Here is a 20,050-nt window from a genome sequence, read left to right as displayed (position 1 = left end):
GAGAGAGAGAAAGTGTGCAAATGGGAGGAGGGGCAGAGGGAGAGAGAAACTCTCCAGCAGACTCCCAGCTGAGCATGGAGCCCAATGCAGGGCTCAATCTCATAACCCTCAGATCATAACCTGAACCAAAATCAAGAGTCAGATGTTCTAGCAGCTGAGCCACCCGGATGCCCCAAGATTTGACTCTTGATCTCTGTTCAGGTCTTGATCTTGGGGTTATGAGTTTAGGCCCTGAGGTGGGCTCCATACTCCACTGGAAAAAAAGAAAAAGACAAGCACATGAATGGCACAAGTAAAATCAAAGTTGTTTTAATAAGAAATAAGAAAAGAGCTATGTGATGGGCAACCAGCAGTTTTGTATGCGACCTGGCAGTAGCTTCTGGGCACGGTACAGGAAGGCACCTAAAAACCAGCCGTAGGTGACTCCCAGTCCTTAAGCCATGATGGTTTTATCTCAGCTGTCGCTGGAACCACCTCTCTCCACTCACTGTTGCCCAGCCCAGGCTCTCACTAGGTCTCACCTGGTCCTGCTCACTGGTCCCTCTGATGCCAGCATCGCCTCTCTTGAACCTGCTCTCCACACAGCTGCCCAAGTGATCTCTCTACAAAGTCAAGTGCAGCTGCTTCGCCCCCAGTGTAGACTGAATCATTGTTCAGCGTTCTTCCCAGCCTCCCAGTGTGGCTCAGCCCCCCTCTCCTCATGCGGCTTTGCAGGAACTCCCACGGAGGGGGGCAGAGTTTATCTTCCCTCCCCAGGGATGTTGTGCTTGGCCATGGGCTTGTGGTGCTGATGGAATGTGGGTGCCACCTGAGGTGGGTCCCTTCTGTTTGTCCCCTTGCCGCCCTGTACTTCTGCAGGGTCCCTGGCAGGAGAGCTGACCTTGGGTAGCTGCTGTTCCTTGGGTCTCAGCACCACCCAGTGCCACCCCAGGCATCCCACAGACCTGCACCCTGAGGTGGAGCCTCCCTCCCCTTGGGAACACTCGCATCTGTGTGCAAGAGTGTGGGGCTGTTGCTTAATCCACCGAACTTTGGTCAGACACATCGTGCAGCATGAAGGCAATAGTGAGGGTTACAGCTCCCCTGGCTCCCCTGCCCAAATCCCTGCAGCGGCAACTCAGCACCTCTGCACAGAGCAAAGCCACATTCCTCAGCAGAGCGCATAAGACGGCCCAGGAGGGCCCTTGCCTCCACCCCCAGCGTACCTTGCCTCACACCATACTCCAGCAGCACCCACTGCCCTTAGATCCCCACCAGCAGCTCTCCATACCTGTCTCCTGACACTAGTCTCCCAATGCGTGGAATGCCTTTTCCCTGCCTTTGTCCCCTAGATCCTTCTATCAGCATCATCTCCTCCAGAGCCCTGGCATCAGCCCACATTTCTCCAACGAAGTCAGAAGGGAGTATTCCTCTCCACTCCCATAGCCTCTCGCGTACCTCCAGCCCAGCACCTGAAACAGCACATTGAACCACAGGTGGAAGCTCTGTTATTATAGGCGGAAGCTCACATTAACCCAGCCCAACCCCAGCAGAAGACTTTAGCTCTAGCTAGAATTTAATATTCCCTCTTTTGCACTTTCTCCAAACCCTGTAAACTTCTGTCATGCCCTGTGAAACGCCTTGATGGGATTAGAAATGCTGTCAAGGACATTGCTGAGTGGATCCCATATGCCTTATTACGACACTACACCCTAATCCATATGGTTCCTTGGGACTCATTAGTTTTAATCTTACAGACACTGTGAAGTATGCAACTGGTGTACATTTCTCTTTGCACTGGCTGCCGGGAAGTCAGATCTAAACTTGCAGCCCACTCTCAGCAATTTAGATGAGACTTAAGGAATATGCCTTGTTGACTAACCTTTTATCATTTTCTTACTTTTAAATTTCTCCCTCTTCATTTCTTCTATCTCTGCAAGTTACCTGATACACACGTGTGTGTATGTGTATATATGTACGCGTAAGGTGGGAAACAGTAGGAAGGGGCTAAAGGGGAAGGGGGGTCGCTAGTCAGAGACTCTATACATAATGTTTTCTCTCATTCACTTTGAGGCCTTCTCCCTCTAGCAGCAGGCCACTTGCTAACCTAGAGGCAGCAGCATTCAATAAAAGAGGGAAGGGAGGAGGAAACAAGCTTGCTTAAGGCCTTGGTTCAATTTTTTTATTCCGCTGGTTTGGAAAGGCGAGTCCTCACCTGCAACACAAGTAGAAGACTTCTTCTTTGGGAAAATATTATTTTTTTTAAAGATTTTATTTATTTATTCATCAGAGACACACACAGAGAGAGAGGCAGAGACACAGGCAGAGGGAGAAGCAGGCTCCATGCAGGGAGCCCGATGTGGGACTCAATCCCAGGTCTCCAGGATCAGGCCCTGGGCCAAAGGCAGGCGCTAAACTACTGAGCCACCCGGACTGGCCCCTTCCTTGGGAAAATATTAATGACGGATGCCTGGGTGGCTCGGTGGTTGAGTGTCTGCCTTCGGCTCAGGGGTGACCCCAGGGTCCTGGGATCGAGTCCCACATCGGGCTCCCTGCAGGGAGCCTGCTTCTCCCCCTGCCTATGTCTCTGCCTCTCTGTGTCTCTCATGAATAAATTTAAAAAAAAAAAGAAAGAAAATATTAATGACATTTAAAGTAGGCTATTTTGGAAGTCACATGAGTCCTATGCAGTTCAGAAAACTTTTCTAAACTGTCTAAGTATAGGATCATACGGTGTTTTAATGCTCAAATCGCTGTGAACTGCACTCAGGTGCGGGCTTGTTCACCGATGATGTGGGACGTAAATAAAGGTACCGCGTGCACACGGCTGCGGCTTATCTCCTCGTGTCTGGGTTGTGTCAGGCAACAAGCAGCTATTGAAACATCTCATCTTGCTCCACTAAGAACCAGATACCCAGGCAATACTTTAAAACCCAATGAAGTACACCGAGATTTTTGTTTTGGTACCTAATTCTGAGGCCCAATCCAGAAAACATGAGAGCTGTGTGGGAATGCGGAGTAGCTGGGAATCCCAGCAGTCCCAGAAGCCTCTGGTGGAGGCAGGTGTTACCGATGGATGTCTCCCAAACCTGCTGCCACCGTGAGCCTCTGTGAAGGTGCTTTGCCTCCATCCAGCCCCACAAACCAAACATTAAGGAGCTTGCTGGCCTTTACTGTGTTCTGTTTTGCCAGGTACTCTAGCAGAAACTGCCAAGGAAGGGTTGCTTCCAGAAACACCCAAGGACGAGAGGCTCAGCCAGCCTGACCCTCAGAGTGTCGAGACCCCAGGTGTCTTCTGAGTCATGAAAACAGTTGCTCTGTGCCCTTCCCACCTCCACTCCATCTGCTCTCTGTGGGTAGGATGAGACACGCGTTTCAGGGAGGAAAACCGAAAGCAGAGGGTCCTTCAGGCACCCATAATTTCTGTTTGTGAAGAAAATGGGCAGACCCATTTGATAGTGCCCGGGGCCACTAATGCAACTTCCATTATCAACCCTCCTCAACCCTCCTCTAGGTCTCTATCCCACAGATTCTCAACCCTTGGCTGCACATTAGAATCACCTGGAAAGTTTAACACATACTGCTGCCTGGGCCTCTCCCTAGAAATTTCTGATCTCATAGCTCTGGGGTGCAGCTTGCCTTTTGGGGTTTTAAAAAACTCCCCATGTGATTCTGCTGTTCAGCAGTTTGAAAATTAACTCTTGTAGATGGTGCAGAGCACCGTCCAACAGAATTATGATACAAATGACAAAGGCAAGCCACTGATGGAATTTTAAATTTTCTAGTGGTTGCACTTAAAAAGTAAAAAGAAACAGGCTTTAATAATATATTTCATTTAACCTAATATACTCAAAATGTTATTTCAACATGGAATCAACATAAAAAATTGCTAATGAAACACTGCATTGCTTTGTAGTAAGACCTCAAAAATCTAGTGTGTATTTTACATATACACCATATCTCAATCCAAACAAGCCACGTTTCAAGCGCTCAAGAGCCACATGTGACTGCCAATATTGTGGCCACCAGTAAGTGGCTGCCACATTGGACATCACAGCTGCAGATCATTTGGTTGGGGGACAATAAGAGTGGTACCTGCTAAATAATGACCTTACCCCAGATATCTGCGTGCTAATCCCTAGAATCTGTTAATGTTACCGTTTAGTGCACTAAGGGACTTTGCAGATGTGCTGATGTTAAAGATCTTGAGATAGAGCAATCATCCTAGCTTCTCCTAGTAGATAAACGCAATCACACATACCCTCGTAGGAGGGAGACAAGGGAGATTTCACAGATGGATCAGCAGGGCATGTAACCACAGGGGCAAAGGTTGAGTGGTGAGTACAGTAAAGGAATGCTGGCAGCCACTAGACACTGGGAGAGTCCAGGAATGGAGTCTCCCTAGAGCCTCCAGGGGAAACGCAGCCCTTCTGATACTTTGAGTTTAGCCCTGAACATCTCATTGCAGATTTCTGTTCTCATTCTCCTATGAGAATAAATTTCTGTTGTTTTAAGCTACTAAATTTGCAGTCAAAATAGAAAAGTAATACAGCCCATTTAATAAAAAAGCACTTCCTTTTTTATCTGCATGATTGAAGTTATCACAGTCTTTCTTCTTTTATTGCTGGTTGGATACCTATTGATTTTTTTTTTTTTTTCCGGAGGGCAGGGACCTGTCTTATTCATTGATGAACCCTCCACCACACTTAGCAAGTAAAGTGTTTGTTGCAGGAGCACAGTAAAGCGTCTGAAGCTCAGCCTCGGGGATGCCCAGATTCTGGTGCGCACGTTCAGGGAAAGCGTGAAAGAAAGGCCGCCTCCCGAAGAGGTCTCTATCTAGGAAAGCAACAGATCACAAACATCCCAGACGTCCATTGGAGCGCCTGCCTGCCCTGGTCACTTGAGGTGTCTTTGAGAAGGCGTGACCCCTGGAGTAGAGAAGAGGAAGAAAGCTCTAAAAGAAGGACTGCCTGACAGATCTGAGCTTTGAGGCCAATTCCCATGGAACTGGCCTACCCCTGCCTGTCCCCACGCAGACCCACCCCCATGCGATCTGGAAATTTCCAGTCCTTTTGCTAAGCTGCCTGAAATAGACATAGTTAAGTCTCACAAGTGAAAATGCCTCTTCACACATTTGCTCCATAAGAGAGCTTTTCTCCTAACAGAAATCAGCTGCCCTGAGGGTGGGCAAGTTTGATAAGGAAGTCCCTCCTGGGCCGTTTCTCAAATAGTCCGACCCTGGCAGCATGGGTCTCACCTGAGATGCGGGCTTATCCTGCCCCTATGCACTAAATTATGATAAATGACAGACTGAACACTGAGGTCCACTCGCCGCCTTTCAGAGTGGAACCTTCCAAGGGCCATGATCACATTGCGACTGGACAGGAACCATCCTGGATGACGCACCCCATCGTAAGCCATCGACCTGGGGACAGGCACTCTTACCCCATTTTCCAGATGAGGCTCAGGCCAGACTCACACAGTCATTGCAGAGTATCATCCCGATGATGAGCTTCACCAGAAGAGACAGGAGGAGGCTGAGGACTCTGTAGGTGGCCCTTACGCCCCCAATCTTCTGTACAGCCTACAAGAGGTGTTGGGGGGGGCTTCCTTGGTGTGTTTGGTGAGACCCAGGTTTTTAGGCTTTAGTGGTAGAGCAAGCAAGGAACAAGAATTGGCTCTAAAATGGACATAAATGAAGTCTTTATGCCTTTGCCACCTAAAAAAAGAGTCCTAATTGCAGAATAATTTGCAAGGAACTCGTAATTGTGTCTTTCGTTTGTCTGGTAGCATCTACAGATGTTCATAAAGCAAGCTCTTTCCCAGAGGAATGCTCGCCGGCGATGCTCTCTGCCTAAGCACCACCGTGATGCTGGAAAGTTTGTACCCCTCGGAGTCACTGCCCCAGGGACACCCTCGCCAGGCAGGTCATCTAAAGGGCCTCCTCCTGCCTCGTGAGTTCACCACCTGTTTCCTTCAGAACACTTATCCTTCACAGTTTTTTCTAGTTTACTCTCTACTTGGAGCTGGGAGAGGGATGAAGGGAGGAGCCACGCGCCTGACCCGAAAGACACTCGGTGACTCTGTGACTGGATAACGTGAAGGTGTTTAATATTTGCTCATCAATACAGCAAGCCACTAACTGCTCTTTGCTTTGTGACAATACATACTACCCCACTACCACCCCCACCCCAACGCTAATTCATTTCACCAGAGGCAGTAGAGGCCTTGGAAATGTGTATTTGATGGTTGCTTCTGGGCTGATTCTGGGCTGATCCATCCGCAGAACAGCATGTGGAACAGAACCCGTGCCTGCCTCCCTCACACAATTTTCATTCTCTTTGCAGTGAGAGTCATGGCAACAACCTAATTCACACACTCATTTCTGGGTCTTTGGGATGCCTGAGAGTATCCTATGAATCCTATTTGCATTTGTATCACTTGTCTGCCAGTGAAAAGCCATGAATTCGATTTTAAGGTTAATGTTACCTTCTAAACACTATGATTTAACACTCACCACTGTCTTTGGGAGCATATTCAGGGCAGCAGAGAAATTGTGCTTTCTGGGAAACTCATTCCAAGGTCCTGGGAACCTGAAAGTGATCTACATCCTTTGGGGGCTTGTAAAAGAACTGGAAGCAAGAGCACCTAAGGTTGACCAGATGGCCTGTAAGCGGGACACTCTTGCAGTGGAAGATGTGTAGTGGTAGGGAATAGAAGTTCCAGCTGCACAGTGATGGCATCAGAACAAAGAGCAGAAATGGGATGAAGCACCTGAAGAATTAACTTTACTTTGGGCTCCTACTATTCCTAGTGTGGCCTGTGGACCAGCAGCATCAGCTTTGCCGAAGACCTTGCCGAACACTGAGAATCCCCATTCCTACTCCACAACTACCAGATGGGAATCTACCTTGGGATGATCTCCAGGCGATTTGTAAGAACATCAACATTTGCGAAGTGCTGACTTATACCAATGGCAAGTAGGAGCTTGGGGAACTAGAGGAAATTCCTTACAATTTAGGAATTCCTTCACTTAGAGGAAATTCCACTATGGACATATTCAAGCCTTGGTCATATCCAAGGAGAGTGTGAGTCAGGGAAACAGGGCTTATCACTTCACTCTTGCATTCCTGAAGGTCTTGTTTCCTCGAGGAGGGTATAAGCTAACTGGGGCCAAGGAGAGTTTATGGAACTCCCTTCTGTTCCTCCCGGCACACAGCCTTGGGAACTAGACTTTGGTTTTTGGTAGGCGGTGACGTCAGGTCACTTAGCCAGCCCTCCTAGGATTATGTGTGAATATGAAGATCACAAAATGTTAGAAAATGGTTTAAGAATCTGTTGTTCATGCTCATAAACATAATGTTCATTCCTCAGAACTGGGTCTTTCCAGAGCCAGAGGTGTGGCTGTGTGGTTTTAATCTGCATTAAATGCCCCAGAGGCAAGGTTACATAAAAGCACAAGAAATCATGAAACCAATTTGGGTAGGCGCTGAAAAAACAAAAACAAAACATTGGTTCTCTAGTTCATTGGCTTTCATCTTCTCCCTAGGGCACAGAGAACTCTCAAGCGCATCATAATAGCCTTGGTAGTCTTCCCCCTCTCTCCCCTTCAGCACACCCCCCGTCACCTCCCTACCCCTGCAGCTGATCACCAACAATAATTCTTATTTTGAAAATACTATGTCAGGGACTGCAAACATGACCTCACATTTAGCTTCTATTGCAGTGATCTGTGTGATATTGCAGTACCCAGAATACATGCAGTTTGAGAGCTTTTTAAGAAAATTACAGAACAAAGTGGTCCTAGGATATGTGTATGGTGCGACTGTGTGCATGTGTATGTGTGTGTGTGTGCATTTGTGTACTGTGTGGATTCTTGCCTTTACAGCAATTAGACTTTGAACCATGAAAGTAGAAAACTAGGCTAAAATATATAATTCAGCTCAAGTAAACATAGCCCTTTTCTCAAGAAATAAAATTAAAATCTGCACCAGCCAGGAACTCTAGTATTTGTTCTTGAAGGAAAGTATGTTCCTTATTATACTGTTCAATTTAAAAAAAAAATGAAATGCTTAGAAAGAATGCACTAATGTTCTGAGAATTCCATAGGGCTATGAGGAAGGCTGGAAAGAGCTTGGGACCCTGGACAGCCGCTCAGCCAGAGGAGAGACTTCCCCTCTAGCCACCACCTACGCAAGTGTCCCCTCTGCAGCTGTATCTGCACATCTTTCAAGTGAGAATGATAACAAGCATCAGCCATACATCTTCGTATTAATACAATGAGAGAAACACGTTTCAAAAAGTACACATCGCCTCCCCAAAATGCACCATTTGAGTAATTTCCATGCATATCACTCATCCCTGTTTTGCTGAATCTCCCTCCAGCAAGCGAAGGCATTCTCAGGGTTCACCACTAATGTAGCAGAGGAACAAAAGCCCTTAATTGCTTCCGTTCCTCTGGAAGAATCACCCACCTTCTAGAAGACTCATGCTGAGAGTAGGAGTTTCACAGCACAGCCAAATCTAAGGAAGTGAAGAGGGAGGAAATTTTCAAATGATGCTTATCAGCCCCTCCATACCCACCTCTCCATACCCAACTCTATATCCATTGCCAGAGTCTTTGGAAGACTATGCCTGAATTAGCAAAAGGCATGCCTCTCCTGAGTGGTATCTCAAGGAGCGTACCTCGTCATATATATAATATAAGGAATTAGCCCATACAGTTCTGGAGGCTGAGAGGTCCCAAGATCTGCAGTTAGCAAGCTACAGACTCAGGAGAGCTGACGGGGTATGGTTCAGTCTGAATCCAAGTCTGAAAGCAAGAGAGAGGACCCATGTGCCAGCTCAGAGGCGATCAGAGAGCAAATTCGCCCTTACTTCACTTTTTATTCTATCCAGGTCTTCCGTGAATTAGATGAGAGTCACTCACCTTAGGGAGTGAAATCTGCTTTACTCACTCTGCCGATCCAAATGCTAATCTCATTGAGAAACCCCTCACAGACCCACCTAGAATAACACGTGGTCAAATATCTGGACACAACTGCCCAGTTGACACATAAAACTAACCAACACAACTAGGGTGCATGGTGGACCACAGGCTGCATTCCACTCCCATCTGCCATCAGCCGGGCACGCTAGTGTAGAATCCACATAAACACACCCAGTGACCTGCCCTCCGTGGTAAGGACCGCTCTAAGAAATGACCTCTTCTCCAGAATCAAGGACACTGTAGTCATGCCTTTGTGGTTCCCTCAATCCCACCATAGTCTCTGGACTGATCATGGCATGGGCTCCCCGTAACGCCCCAACAAAGGGCATGTCACCTTATAATTTGTTTGAATGCAGCCTCTCTTTAATGTTTTACTCGGGGTCACCCGGATAATCATCTTAGTTACATGACTGACATGAGTCAAGGGTACAACGTTGAACCCTTCCTTTCACTGACAGAACCACAGCGTTCCCCTGGACTGGCGGGTCTGCTCCATATACTCAATTTCCCCTCAGTGAAGAATAAGAGAACAGAGGAAATCCGAAACAGCAGGAGGAGGACAACAAAAACAAAACCCAAACCTCAAAATAAGCCCACAAAGTAAGGAACCATGTAAATGAACAGGGAGATAAACAGAAATAACAACTGACAGAGCATTCAATGAGAACTGGGTCCCCGAAGTGGCACTTGTACAGAGCTGTGGCCTACGGACTGAATCATTGTTTACCAGCCACAGACATGCTGCTGGCAAGTTTGAAGGTGTGTGCAACAATTAGGAGTGGAACATGCGGTGCCCGGAGAACCATGGTATAGGGCCGGCATTGGAAAGCAAACAAACCCTACCTGTATCGTGTCTCCAAAAAGGAGAGGGTGGCATGTGAAAGGCTCACGTGCACAATATATAAATGTTTCATGAAGCAAAGGGTTGGAATAAATGGCAGTTCCAAGTGAATAACAACAACAACAAAAAAGGTTTAGATGTTGTCGGCTAGGAAACACAAACGGTGCCACCAGGGAGAGCTGGAGAATACAGTTCCTGCTACGGTAACAGGTTTAGAAACCAAATGTGACTCTGATGTGGAAATGCAATTTTTTTATGTTGGAGGAATAAGCATGAAGTGCCTTGCCTTAAAATACACTCCCAGTGTCCAGCCTTGAGATCTGAAAACCTGGAAATGAACCCAGGTCCGAGGAGGGAGGACCTTTGAGAAAGGGGCTTTCGGGTGATTTTTCAGGCTCAGAGTGTGAATGAACTTCTGGCCTTCGGACTGGCCGGATGGATGGTTGTCATACGGAGATGGATTTGCTGCTAGGTCAACAGCTAGTCTTACAGAAACTCAGCCTAATCAGTGACTGGAAACTTGGTTCCAGGCTAGTGTGTCCAACAGAAACCATGGACTGGGCTCCCAAATGCTCTCAGTATTGGAGTCCCCACTTGGAGAACCCAGACCTCAGTCTCCTAAGTAAAGAGAGTCACCATCCCTGTCCCCCTCTCCAGTCCAGCTCCTGGCCAGCTTAGCCGGGCCCAACCTCCCTTTGTACATACTTGCATGTCCAATGGCTGCCTCAAACCTAGACAGTCCAGACCCAAACTCCTGACAGATGCTCATACTCGCTCGCCCTGCAGCCTCCCCATATCAGCAAATGGCAGCTCCATTTTCCCAGCTACACAGGCCAAAAAGCCATGGGTTCATCCTTGACTTTTTCTCTCATTACCCCTCCTCTAATCATCTGTAATTCTACTGGCTCTACCTTCAAAATATACCCAGATTTTGGCTGCTTTGCACCACTTGCACTGTTATCACCCTAATCCGAGCCACGCCTACCCCTTGCCCCCTAACTGCACACCTGCCTCCCAGCTTTGCCACCCTGGGTCTATTCTCAAAATGGGTTAATCAGATCATGTCACTCTAACATGCAGAACTCTTCAATGCCCCCCAAGTCACTCAAAGTGAAAAGCCAAAGACTTTAAAAATCACCTGTCAGGAAATAGAATCCATTCTCTCCACCTCCGCTCATCTGTCTTGCCTTACATCTGGTACGTTCCCCTTCATTCACTCTGCTCCAGCCTCACCGACTTTGTCTTGCTTCCTTTAACACACTGGACTTAGTCCCACCTTAGGGCCTTTGCACCTGCTGCTCCCTCTGCCCAGAATACTCCTGTCCCAGGTGCATCTCTCCCTCACTCCCTTCAGGCTTTCAGGTCTTAACTTCAATATCTCCACAAGGGCCTCCTTGGCCACATCGCTTCAAATGTAATTCCCTCCCCAGGTGGATGGGCAAAGAGAGGGAGGGGGGTGGTCTCTCCCTACACCCAGAGTCCAAGGCTGTTTAATGTTTTGCCATCTTGTAGCTGCATGATTTGGGACATGTGACCTCCTGGGTCAGGGAAGGGAAGAGAGAGTTTGGAAGTGACACACCAGCTCTACCATGCTGGATGTAAGAATGGCACATAACAGTTTCCTGCATAGCTCATCAGATCAGTCAAATTTTTACCTAGTTGCAAAAGGGCTAGGAAGTGTAGCATTCTACGTGCTGAGGAAAAAAAAGGAGAACAAGACATGAGTGAATTCTATCTCATGAACTATGAGCTGTTTCCTTGGAAATCCTTCACTGCTTGGGCAATAAGGATTTGGGTCTCCCTACCTTATTGTCCTAAGATTCATCTGAGAGTGATTCCTTTTCACTCACCCATTCAACAAATCTTTTTTGAATTTTGAATGCCTCCTATGTGCCAGACACTGTGATGATGCTGAAGATACAAAACATGAGGTATTTTGGGGTTCCTAGCTGCAGTGCCGCATCGCAGAGTAGAAGAGGGGCACCGCATTCTGACTTCAGCTGCCCCCACCTAAAGTCGATGGCGTGCTGCCCATTACCCATGGGAGTAAGTGCGGGATGGACAGAACAGTCTTACTCTCCTCAGGAATGCTAATATTGTAAGGGGATACTAGAGTTTAAGCATTCCTAAAAGTTCTTGCAGCTGTCTCAGAACCTATAGACCCATTGTAGACATATGTAGTCACATAATTAATCATGATCTCCTTTCTCTCCTCAAGAAATAACAACTCATGAATATATATTTGATCTCAGAATAATGATTTGAGCACAATTTCCTTCCTCTTTTGACTTCAGGCGGACACCATGGAATCTTTTGCTGCAATTACAGGCAAAAATCTAAACACGCTCACAACAAGGACAGAGTTCAATTTGCGCTTAATGTAATGTTTAGGAGCGGAAAATGTTAAGATAACATTACTTTTGTGAATATAACTTAAGTCAGTTAAAAACACATATTCTCAAAACCACAAAACATTATATATTCTTCAAGGAAGCATGCATATCCATCCACTCTATGTGTTAAACATCCTAGAAGAGGTGCTTATGGAAGAGCATGGAAAAGGAGTGGGGATCCACATTCAAGGAGGGGAAATGACAGAACAAGAAAGCATCCTGGCATGGACTACGAGGCTAATGTACCATCAATTGAGGAATATTACTAAGTTGTCAGACACAAATTTTATCTCTTATTTTCCTTGTTTGAAGAGACACTCAAAAACATTTGTTGAATGGGCTAATGAAAAGACATCAACTAAAATTACTCTTTAGAGCCATAAGATAAATTGACAAGTCTTCCTACTATATTTCCATATTCTGTTTTCTGATCTAAGCCCAGGATTAAGTCTGTAAGTAAAGAGTGATCATATATCATTTTGCTAAAGGCAGACAATAGAGGATGAAGGATCATTAGGCATATCAGCTTCCTGGTGGGAAGCACAAAGTGTCAACTACTAGAAGACAGGCTCTCTATACATCCACAAAATCTGGGGGCTCTGTAGAAATGTGAAATCTCCAGTCTTATCCCAGACCTACTGAATCAGAATCTCCCTTTTAATAGGATCCTCAGGTAATTCATGGTGCATTAAAATTTGAGAGGCACTGGTCTATCACACAAAGCATGTAGAAGATTCTCAAAAACATATTAGACAATTGAATCACCAATTTAAAGACTCCACTAGCCAATTTTATAAAAACACTGATTTATTCAGAGTCACCTTCTCTTTTTTTTCTTCATTAGTTTTTTTGGGGGGGGGAGGGGATATGCATTCATATGTATGAACCTAAGTGGAAAGTTGGTAATTGTACTACTATTTTATGAGAAACTTCAGTAGAACCTATTTTCAATTAGGGTAGTCTACACTTGCTTGTTGTTCTTGAAGCTCCTATCTTGCTCTCCTTTTCTCTCTCTTTCACTTCCATTCTACATCTCTTTTTTTTCTGCCCCTCATTTTTCTTACAGCTGCTCCTGACTCCCAGGGTAAGAGGAGATCCCTGGAAGGGAAGGATATGGCTTAGCTGTGCCCCTATCTTGCTTTTTTTCTCCACAAATATGTGAATATGGTCCAGGCCTCTACCCTAACAGGATCCAGATTTAAATTTTACTGAGAGCAAACATTGCCTTAAGAACTCATTTTTTTTTAATTCTACTGTAATGGATATAGCGATAAAACAAATGCAATTTTCAGTCTATTAAGCACACATCAATACAAAAGTGAGGCATGTTGGTGGTTAGATGTAAGGTGGCTTATTCCAAGGCAAAAAGTTTGCAGTTAACATCATTTGGAGGATAGTATTTTTTAATGGTTGGTTATTATTTTAAGATCCCACTAAGATTTAGAAAAGTACATGATTTTTTTTGTTAAATGTGCTTTTGCAAATCCATTGACCATCTGTTACTTTGAACAATTGCCATTTTTGATATTATTTTTTATGTTCTGTTATGTAGATTGCTTGAGTTACAATGAACAGCCTATAAGATCAGATGTGTTTAAAACTCAAATTCATCTAATGTAAAAAAACATAAAGAAATCAATTTCTATGTCTCACCTTTTAAAAATGATTACTCTGTCTCGATCTGTGACTTCTATGATATTCACCTCTCCAAATATGAGACATAAATCTCTTTTATATCACATATTATTATGGACTGAATATGTTCATTCAGATTCATATGTCAAAGCCCTAACCCCCAATGTAGCTACATGAGTATACCCCACTTTTGCAAAGTTCTCATTATACCACTTCACTTTTACAAAAGGCCTACATTAGTACCTGTTTTTCACTAGCTGGAAAAAATACAAAGAGAATATTCACTGTTACAAAAAAAAAAAAAAAAAGGCAGTTACTGCAGTAATGCAGGTCTTTTGTAAAAGTAAAGTGATGTAATGAGAACTTTCCAAAGTTGGGTGGGGGGTAGTCCTGGCTTTATGCCATTGCAGCTTGCAAAAGTTTTCACAGGAACAGTCTACTTCTGGATAGCTTAGGAAAGGTGTATTTGGAGATAGGGCCTCTGAGGAAATAATTAAGGTTATAAGGCTGGGACCCTGATCCCATAAAGCCTTAGCACTCTTTCTCCTCTAAAACACAAAAAAGAGGTGATGTTCATACAAAAGGCAGCTGTCTATAAGTCAGAATAAGAGCCCTACAAGAACTGAACTGGCCAGAACCTTGATCTTGAATTTATAGCTTCCACGACTATGAGAAAATAAATTTCTATCGTTTAAGCTATCTAGTCTATGGTATTTTGTTATGGTGGTTGAAGCCAACTAATAAATAGCTATTTCATGTGATTCATATATTTTATTGGTACTGTACATCAAACAAATTTGGTTAAGGTATTACCTGATTAGATTCTACTAAATATATAAGCTTCTTCTATTATCTAGACTTTTTAAAAAAGATTTTATCTATTTCTTCATAAGCAACACAGAGAGAAAGGCAGAAACATAGGCCGACGGAGAAGCAGACTCCTCACAGGGAGCCCGATGTGGGACTCCATCCTCAGACTGGGATCATGCCCTAAGCCAAAGGCAGACGCACAACCGCTGAGCCACTGAGGCATCCCTATTATCTAGACTTTGAATTCATCCTGCAAATTGGGAATTATGAATATATGGCATTCCTGCTACCATTCTCCATTCTTAAATAAATGGTAGATTACTAATTGATGACAGCATTAGTTCCTACTGAATCTAAACCAGATTTTATAGTCCTTGTCAGCAACCCAAGCAGTCACCATCAATAGATAAACACATTTAAGTTGATCTGTTTGCTATTCATGTATTAGACTATAAAGTCATTGCATGCTTGGATATTATACTATTTCTTTTCTATAGTCTATAAACCTTCATGTGATAGAAATGGAGTAAATTCTCACTGAATTAAATAAACTTCATTCTAACTATAAGCCTTCTCTTTTCTAAAAAAAAGATTTTATTTATTCATGAGAGACACATAGAGAGTGAGAGAGAGAGAGAGAGAGACAAGACATAGGCAGAGGGAGAAGTAGGCTCTCTGCAAGAGAATCCAATGTGGGACTCGATCCCAGGACCCCGGGATCACGACCTGAGCCAAAGGCAGATGCTCAACCACTGAGCCACCCAGGTGCTCTATAAAGAAAGTTCCCTATAGAGGAGCTTTGGGTCCTGAGTCAAGACAAATCTTTCTCGGCTCTACACAAACGCAGGGGAAAGAGAGCATCTTGTGTACTTTTACCTTTGAATGAATTTTTATCAAGTATGAATAATGAGTCATAATAATGATCATCATCATAATTCATAACAACAATGCATAATTCATAATAATGATTGGTGCATTATGCATCATTATGGAGGAAGTTCAAATTTGGAAGATGCAAGGACACAAAGGATTGGAAAGCCCAGTCCCTTGCCTTGAGGAACTCCCCATCTAGTTGAAATAGCAGGTTCTCACACATGAAAATCCCACTCACAATAGGAATAGAATGTGACAAGTGCCACTGCCAAGTGGATAGTTTTGGCAATAGGAGCATACGGTTCAGAAGAAGGAAGGAAAGATTTTCCTTTAAGATTAAAAGGAAATTCAATAGATGAACCAATTCCTGCAGAATTCATTTATTTTTCTTCTGTTTTCTCATAACAAACTCCCCTGTGGTCTTCTGTTGATTTATCAAATTAGCTATTCAAGATGGTTGCCTATTCCCCAAATAAAGATATACTCTCTACACTGCCCCACCCCATCATATTCAAAGCAAATGGAGGAGAATGATTTTCTAAATCTTTAAGTGCCTGGAAGATGCAACATGTCCTCTCTTTGAAGACTCAGTGCCCCATGGTCAAAGTCTTGCCATCCTGATTTAAGATGTCCTCGCCCTCAATAGCAATTTGCAAGAACAGAAAAGATGTGAGGCTCCAAAAACATCTTTGAGGGCTAAATTCTAAAAACTAATAAATTGCTTGGTCTCCTGCCTGCAGGCAGGCACTTCCTAGGGCTCTACCTCAGTTACTGGGCCTAATTAGTCAGTAGAGCAGAATTTAAACTTAAAAGTTTAAACTTAAAAATTTGGTCCTGCTGCAGAATAAAGAGAAATTAAGGCATTAATCCCCTTTACAATTGCACCAAAACCCATAAGATACCCAGAAATAAATCTAACCAAAGAAGTAAAGGATCTGTACTCTGAAAACTATAGAACACTTATGAAAGAAATTGAGGAAGACAAAGAAATGGAAACATATTCCATGCTCATGGATTAGAAGAGCAAATACTGTTAAAATCCCTGTGCAATCTACACATTTAATGCAAGCTCTATCAAAATACCAACAACTTTTTTCACAGAGCCGGAACAAAAAAAAATCCTAAAATTTGTAGGGAACCAGAAAATAGCCAAAAGAATGTTGAAAAAGAAAACCAAGGTCGGTGGCATCATGATTCCAGACTTTAAGCTATATTACAAAGCTGTAATCATCAAGGCAGTGTGGTACTGGCACAAAAACAAACACATAGATCAATGAAACAGCATAGAGAACCCAGAAACAGACCCTCAACTCTATGGTCAACTGATCTTCAACAAAGCAGGAAAGAATACCCAATAGGAAAAAGACAGTCTCTTCAACAAATATGTTGGGAAAATTAGCCATGTGCAGAAGAATGAAACTGGACCATTTTGTTATACCATACATAAAAATAGACTCAAAATGTATAAAGACCTACATATAAGACAGGAATCCATAAAAATCCTAGAGAAGAACACAGGCAGCGACCTCTGTGACCTCAGCTGCAGCAACCTCTTGCTAGACACATCTCCAAAGGCAAGGGAAATAAAGGCAAGAATGAACTATTGGGACTTCATCAAGATAAAAAGCTTTTGCACAGCAAAGGAAATAGTTGACTAAACCAAAAGACAACCTACAGAACGGGAGAAGATATTTGCAAATATCTTATCAGATAAAGGGCTAGTATTCAAAATCTATAAAGAACTTATCAAACTTAACACCCAAAGAACAAATAATCTAATCAAGAAATGGGCAGAAGAGGGATCCCTGGATGGCTCAGCAGTTTAGCACTTGCCGTTGGCTCAGGGTGTGATTCTGAAGTCCCAGGATCAAGTCCCACATTAGGCTTCCTGCATGGAGCCTGCTTCTCCCTCTGCCTGTGTCTCTGCCTCTCTCTCTCTCTCTCTCTCTCTCTCTCATGAATAAATAAATAAAATCTTAAAAAAAAAAAAAGAAATGGGCAGAAGATATGAAGAGACGTTTTTCCAAAGAAGACAAACAAATGGCCAACAAACAGATGAAAAAATGTTCCACATTACTTGGCATCAGGGCAATACAAATCAAAACCACAATGGGATACCACCTCACACCCATCAGAATGACTAAAATTAGCAACTCAGGAAACAACAGATGTGGAGAAAGAAGAACCCTCTCACACTGTTGGTGGGAATACAAACTGGTATAGCCACTCTGGAAAACAATACGGAGGTTCTTCAAAAAGTTAAAAATAACTTTTTTAACCTATATACCCATATACCCTACAACCCAGCAGTTGCATTACTGTGTATTTCCCCAAAGAATACAAACACAGTGATCCAAAAAGGCACCTGCACCCCAATGTTTATAGTAGCAATATCCACAATAGCCAAACTATGGAAAGAGCCCAGATGTCCTCCTATAGATGAATGAATAAAGAAGATGTGGTCTATATATATAATGGAATACTACTCAGCCATTAAAAAAGAAATCTTAAAAAAATAAATAAATAAAAATAAAAATAATTTAAAAAAATGAAATCTTGCCATTTGCAACAAAGTGGATGAACTAGAGGGTATTACGCTAAGCGAAGTAACTCAATCAGAAAAAGACAATTATCATATGATCTCACTTATATGTACAATTTAAGAAAGAAAACAGGATCATAGAGAAGGGAGGGAAAAATAAAATAAGATGAAATCAGAGAGGAAGACAAACTATAAAGAGACTCTTAACTATAGGAAACAAAATGAGGATGGCTGGAGGGGAGTGGGGGATGGGGTAACTGGGTGATAGGATTAAGGAGGACAGATCATGTAATGAGCACTGGGTGTTATATGAAACGGATGAATAGTTGACTTCTGTCTCTGAAACTAGTAATACTCTACATGTTAATGAAATGAATTAAAAAAATAAAATTAGAAAAAAAGAATTTGGTCTTCCTGGACTAGTGGTAGTGAATCATTACTGTTCTTTAAATTACCAAGAAAAGAGCCCTTCACCCAGCACAGTGTAAGCAATAAGCAAATCAGCAAGACATTTTGCTGAGGCGGATGTTTGTTGTTAGCATTTGATTACAGAGAGATTCTCAATCATTCTGCGAGTCTGTTGATTTTTTTAAGTGAAAACTAGATAAGGAAGACAAAGTATCAAGCTTCCCTGTTTGAAAAGACTCAAAATACCCTCTAAGACCTGCAAACTTGTACCAAGTGGCATCCCAGGGTTTTCGGAGTAGTTCACTATCGTAGACACTAAGAGTCATGCCCCACATTACTTTTTCCCTGGCTGTCATCCAGTTTATTTATAGAATGAGATCAAAGAAAAGACATATCCCCGGGCTCCACGCTGGGTTCCATAAAGAAGCATCTCCTGTTTTCCTCTAAATTTGAAAAAGCACCGAGAGAATCTTGTTTTCAAGATGTAGAGTCACATCCTCCTACCTCCAATCCATGACCTTCAACCCTACTGTCCTAGGAACCTGGCTTTCAGGGAAGGAATCTGATTGATGGAGCTACATGTTTTTAAGAATGTCAGAATGTCTTCATTTCTGAGAAGAGCTGGGAATTGGCAGAGAACTTCCTCCACTTAAAAGGGAGAAATGTTTCTATTACCAAGTGAATCACTTTCTCCAGCTGTAAACAAACAACTGAAACAGCGTTAAGGAGAGAAATACTGCAAAAAGGGAGAAGGGTGGGGCAAGGGCTACTGCTCATATTCTTATTTTTGAAGAGGTAAATGGGCAGAAGAACTTTTTCTGGCCCATTCTTCTGCCTACCTCTCCCAGACCCCAAGCAGGCGGAGGAGCAGAAGCAAGAGCGTGGGCCCAGTCCTCCACATTACCAGCTCCCCCTCTCCTCACCTGCTCAGCTGGAGAAATCACAGTGTCAGTGGTTTTCTGGCTTTTCTCTAAAGAGAAATCCCCAACAAGTGAAGAGTTATTTGCCAGGAGTCCCAGGGATGAGAAAGAGAAAGGAAAAGACAAAAGAGGGAGAAAACCAACATTATTGAGCTCATGGTTAATGCCAGACACGTTATATTCTGATCAATTCCAACAATCAGATATGAGACACTGGAGTCGGATGAGACCTAGATTTGAATTCCAACTCTACCACCTACTAGCTATTTGACTTAACCTCCCTGAAAGTCAGTAGGGTCACCTGTAAAGTGGGGTTCCTAATAATAATCTAGGGTTCTAGAGAAGATTATATGAGGTCATGCACGTGAAGTCCTTAAGGTATAAATGGTAGTAAAAATTTATCAAAATTTAGCTCTATTTTCTATGTGACGTATATGAGTCAGAAGGATAGGTGACTCCCTTAATCAACTGATTCCCAGAAGATGGTACATTTCCTCCTTAGGATGATGCCTGACTAGTTCAAAACATTAGACAAGAATGCAAGTGGCTTTTTTTTTTTTTTTTAAAGTGCAAGTGGCTTTAAAAAGGTATATGCATTCTCAATATACTCAGAAGTCACTTCTTACACTCCCTTCATAATTATGTGAAATAATGATCTTT

The 20,050-nt window shown here is 43.4% G+C and overlaps 1 long non-coding RNA gene across 2 annotated transcripts in view; it reads right to left on the bottom strand.

Moving 5' to 3' along the window:
• Nucleotides 1–293: 293 nt before the first annotated feature.
• The window catches only part of LOC119873684, a 52,086-nt gene continuing 32,329 nt past the window's right edge, over nt 294–20,050 (bottom strand). The window contains exon 3 of one of the 2 annotated variants that reach the window (XR_005366003.1): nt 294–1,451. This is a non-coding gene — a long non-coding RNA (uncharacterized LOC119873684). Of the gene's footprint in view, nt 1,452–7,968; nt 8,503–20,050 lie in introns of those variants that run through there. The other variant, XR_005366002.1, reaches the window with a different exon arrangement.

The sequence above is a fragment of the Canis lupus genome, chromosome 10, assembly GCF_011100685.1.
Source record: "Canis lupus familiaris isolate Mischka breed German Shepherd chromosome 10, alternate assembly UU_Cfam_GSD_1.0, whole genome shotgun sequence".
Lineage (NCBI taxonomy): Eukaryota > Metazoa > Chordata > Mammalia > Carnivora > Canidae > Canis > Canis lupus.
Note: the sequence above shows the minus strand (reverse complement) of the source record. Positions and strands in the feature narration are given on the sequence as shown.